At 44.4% G+C, this 5,163-nt stretch overlaps 1 long non-coding RNA gene across 1 annotated transcript; it reads left to right on the top strand.

Moving 5' to 3' along the window:
• Positions 1–636: 636 nt before the first annotated feature.
• On the top strand, positions 637–4,855 carry LOC138750176 (uncharacterized). The gene is made up of 3 exons (XR_011349131.1): positions 637–947; positions 1,813–2,111; positions 4,622–4,855. It is a non-coding gene; the product is annotated as an uncharacterized lncRNA (long non-coding RNA).
• The last annotated feature ends 308 nt before the right edge of the window (positions 4,856–5,163 follow it).

The following is a 5,163-nucleotide window of genomic DNA, read 5'->3' as shown; positions in this document are numbered from 1 at the left end:
TTTAGTCTTGTGTAGTTTTGATCTTTTATCTGGAGTTGAAATGGCATCTTGTGTTGCCTGATGTGGAATCACAGTTTGCTGGTTAGCATTGTAGTTTCTGGAGGCTGTCATTTCATTTTTAAACTGTGTCCTGGTTTTAAATGACAATACAGGCTACTACTCTTCTTCTATCCATATCTTTTAAATATCCCCACTGTCTCAGTGGACACCCCCTCTGCAATTTCCTCCCTTTCTATAGCTGGGATACTATCCCTGACCAGTAACATTATTCGCCCCCCACCCCACTACCCCTCATTCTATTCCTTTTAAACCCAAACCCTAGGACCTGCATCAGCAAATCCTGCCCTTCCTCCAACCAAGACTCTGTAACAGTCACAACATCATAGTTGTACATACTGATCCATGCTCAAAGTTCATCCCCTTTATTCCTTGCATTGAAATAGACATTTCAAACCCTCTGACTGACTCCATCTGTTTTTTTCCTCTGCCTGTCTTTTTTTTTGACAAACTCAGAACATGTCCCCTCATGCTTTTGAACTTCTGCTCTCATATTGTGGTTCCCGTCCCCCTGTCAAACTGCCATCTGGTATCCAAGGAAAGCATCCTGACTGGTCCCCATCTGTTTCCAACAGGTGTCAATCACACCGGAGCCCAAGAAGAGTGTAATCACCTGCCTGAATGACTATCGACCAGTTGCACTTGCATTAACAGTGAAGAAGTGTTTGGAAAGGCTCCTGTCTGAGTGGTGATGTGGATCCATTCCAGTTCGCCTCTCATAATAACAGCAGATGTTGTCTTACTGGCCCTACACCAATCCCTGGAGCACCTGAACAGTAAAGATGCTCTTTATCAACTACAGCTCGGCATTTAACACCATCATCCCCTCCAAACTGACCAGCAAACTCCAAGACCTGGGAGTTAACACCTCCAGACCACAATCAGTGAAGGTTGGTAAGAATATCCCCTCCACGATCTCCATCAGTACCAGAGCACCACAGGGCTGTGTTCTTAGCCCCCACTCTACTCACTTTACACCCACGACTGTGTGGCTCGGTACATCAACAATATCCCCTCCAAATTTGCTGACGATACCACGGACGTGGGTTGTATAAAGGAAGGGGATGAGTCCACATGCAGGAGGGAGTTTGAAAACCGAGCTGAATGGTGCATCAACAACAACCTCGCACTCAATGTCACCAAAACCAAGGAGTTGATTGTTGAGTTCAGGAATGGAAAGCCAGAGGTTTAAAATCCAGTGATGATTGGGGGATCAGGGGTGGAGAGGGTGAGCGAATTTAGGTTCTTGGGAGTCACCATCTCAAAAATTCTTCCTGGACCCAACACCAATGTCCTCGTGAAGAAAGCATGTCAGCGCCTCTAATTCCTCAGGGGTTTGTGGAGGTTTGGGATGACACCAGAAACCCTGGCAAATTTTGACAGAGATGTGGTGGAAAGTGTGCTGACTGGCTGCATCATGGTCTGGTATGGGGACACCAATACCCCTGAGAATAAAGCCCTCCAAAAGGTCGTGGACACAGCCCAGGACATCACAGACAAAACTCTCCCCACTATTGAGTTTATCGACAGGGAATGGTGCTGTCAGAAAACATCAGCAATCACCAAAGATCCACACTCTCTCTTTCTCTTCTCACTGCTGCCATCAGGAAAGAATTCTCGGTGCCTCAAGACTCACACCCCCAGGTTCAGGAACAGCTGCTCTCCCTCCACCTTCAGACTCAATCAGGAACTCATTTCAGGACTCTTGCAGCACTTTATTGATTTTCTTTGTTTTCAATTCTTTTATCTTTCCAGGTTTCCACTGAACCGTTTATTTTTGCACGACCCATTCGTGGTAATTCGGCCGTGTCCACAGAAAAAAGGGAATCTCAGGGTTGGATGTGATGTCGAGTATGTTCTCTGCCAATCAATGGGAAATCTGCAAATCTTCAATCTTGGTGCAAACCAACCATTACTGTCCAAGCTGCAGATTGCAAGGGCTGTAAAGTGCTGCCACCGCCTGTTCACACTGAGTACTGCATGCATGAAGCAAGGGAGAGAGAGAGATCTAGGTATAATACCACCACCTGGTGTCCGGACTCGCGAACTACAGGGTACATGATTTTTATTTTTCATGGGAGTGTTGGAGAATGAGAGGAGACTTGATTAAGGTTAACAAAATAGAGCAAGATGGATAATATGGAGCTCCAATGCACAGGGAGGTCTCACCTGTGAAGGAGCAAGTGTGAGATCTCCCAGTTCATTCTTGCTCGGGCAGTGGTGGCCAATTGCAAGACAGCTCCAATTAGGGGAAGAGAATATGCTGTTTCAGGTCATGGGTTTGAAACGGTTTCCCCAGTTGTGCCATTCAGACTCAAGAGAGCAGATACTTGCAGACAGGTAGGAAACCTAGTTTTATTGTGGAGAATTGCTTGTTTTTTGGGGTGAAGGTTGTTTGTGGTCTGAGATTCTTAAATACTTTACAATGGAAGCAGCAATTTTCCTTGTGCCTGATTGCTACATAGCAGTTAAAATGTCTCAAATCTATCCCTCAGCCAGTACTTTTGGTCATTGATTTGGAGTGATGGCTTGGCAATATTTATAGCATGGTGAGTCCAAAGCTCTCAAAGTGACAATGTGGAAGGAGTTTGTCTGTTCTTTGTGTTTTCTGCCACCCTTGAGAACTTAAAAAGTGCCGTGAATTGTGGTATTGGTGAGACACAAGCTTGTTTTGCCCTCTTTTTGTTCTGTATGTCTATAAAGTTTCAGTTTAGGGATAAAATGTCCAGATACTGTTCTGTTCAAAAGTCTAGTAACCAAATCTGATTCTCCCGAGTTCTTGTCATGGATATGTATCATGAAGCCTGTTTTGCAGCAGTCGTGTTGCATTAGAGGTGCACATACAATTTTCAAAAATAATGAGTTTGAAACCAGAAAAAGATCAGGTCGTGCCCAAAGGTTCATCTGTGCTGTTGAATTGAATTGATGGCCCCAGGACCAGAATGTGCACTTCCACCCCATGGCCTTGAGCTTCCCAAATCGCCAATGAACTTACGGCCCCCTTGAGCTGTGGAGTGTGGGAGGAAATCCACACAGACACCGAGAGGATGTAGAAACTTCTTGCAGTCAGTGCTGATTTGATCCTGGGGTGACTCGTGCTGGAGAGGTGGGACTACTGTCCTGCCTTCACCTTGTGATGGCTGATTTTTGTCTGTTGGTGGATGGAGGTCTGACATGATATTCCCTTGGCCTTGAGGGAAAGAAGAGTAGAAATTGCAAGGGCTCTGACAGAAATATTTAAAACCTGTTTATCCACGGGTGAGGTGCCAGAGGAATGGATGTAATCTAATGTTCCTTTGTTGAAAAACGGCTTCAAAAGCCAACCAGGTGAGCCTGACAGTGATAGGTTAATTATTGGAGGGTAATCAGAGAGTACCTCGAAAAGTATCTGTTCAAATAGCAGGCCTTAATCAACCATAGCATAGAATACTGGAGTCGGGCAGTGAGGTTGAGACTAGACAAGGTATTGGTGAGGCCCTGTTGAGAGTACTGTGTGCAGTTCTGGTCACCAGATGAGAGGAAAGCTATCAACAAAGTCGAGAGGGTGCAGAGAAGATTTACGTCAATGTTACCTGGATATCAGCAACTAGATTACAAAGAAAGATTGAGCAAATGATGTCTTTATTCTTTGGATTGTAGATGGTTGAGAGGGGATTTGATTGAGGTCTTTAAAATTACTAGGAGGATAGAACGAATTGATGTGGAGAGACTTTTTTCATTGCGGGGAGCAGAGATTGAAACAGGAGGTATTGAGTTAAGAGGCAAAAGTTTGGAAGTAACATGAGGGGGATCTTCTTGACTCAGAGTGGTGGTTCAGTGGAGTGAGCTTCCGGGAGAAATAGTGGCGGCTGGGTCCATTTTGTCATTTCAGGGAAAATTGGAGGGGAGGGGAATGCAGAGAGGTGGTACGAGAGGAGAGTATTTAGTTCAGTGCAGACAAGAAGGGCCAAATGACCTGTTTCTGTGCTGTAATTGTTATAGGGGTAAAATGTGTGGCAGTAACTTGGAAGTCCGATGCGTATTTGGGAATGGGTCGATGGCCACACTGAAATAGCCCGTTGTATCCCACTTGAAATAATTACATCGAATTCACGGAACAAATTTGAATTTCTCTTTTGAAGATTTGGGATGTGTATTTACTAATTGTAGGAATTAAGTTTTAATCACCCAACACGAACTTTCTGACTCCTATTAACCAAGAAAAGCAAGATTTTATTTGAGAGTTTTGCTCAATTTTTATAAATACTATCTAGATGTTTTCTCTCTTTATTGTTTTCTATTGGGCAGCTGTGGGAGGGGTTACTTTTTAAATCACTATGCATTAATTTTATCTTATTTTCAAAGAAGAAATTTAAGTTTTTTAATGCATATGTTAAATTAAATGTAAAAATGTTACAAATAAGATAAATGAAGAATTGTTTCAGGAACTGGCAATCTTCCACGAGTGCCATTAACTCCAGGCAGCAGGAATATGTGAACGAAACACAAAACTGGCCAGAACAACTGAGGAAACACGGCTAAAAGTGCCCAAAAAGGTGCTGATGCCATCTTGATTTTAACGTAGGTGACACCGAGGAATGCGTTGGGGCAGAGATGGTCTATGGACAGCCAATACGGACGCCTTGGGGAACAAAGCCTGCACCATCAGTAGGGATGGACAATGGTGGGTAATGAATAAGCACATATTAGAGACACTGAGAGAGAGACACACACATACCCAGACAGACACACACACACAGACACAGAGAGACAGATACACACACACACGGACACACATGCACACAGAGAGACACACACAGAAACACACACAGACAGAGAGAGAGACACTGACAGAGAGACAGACAGACACACACAGACAGAGACACACACAGACAGATAGACACACACAGACAGAGAGAGACACACACAGACGGAGAGAGAGACACTGACAGAGAGACAGACAGACACACACAGACAGAGACACAGACAGACAGATAGACACACATAGACGGAGAGAGACACACACAGACGGAGAGAGAGAGACACACACACAGAGACAGAGAGACACACATAGAGACAGAGAGAGATACACACACGACAGAGAGACAGACACACACACAGACAGAG

This window comes from Narcine bancroftii (genome assembly GCF_036971445.1).
Source record: "Narcine bancroftii isolate sNarBan1 chromosome 14 unlocalized genomic scaffold, sNarBan1.hap1 SUPER_14_unloc_2, whole genome shotgun sequence".
Lineage (NCBI taxonomy): Eukaryota > Metazoa > Chordata > Chondrichthyes > Torpediniformes > Narcinidae > Narcine > Narcine bancroftii.
Note: the sequence above shows the minus strand (reverse complement) of the source record. Positions and strands in the feature narration are given on the sequence as shown.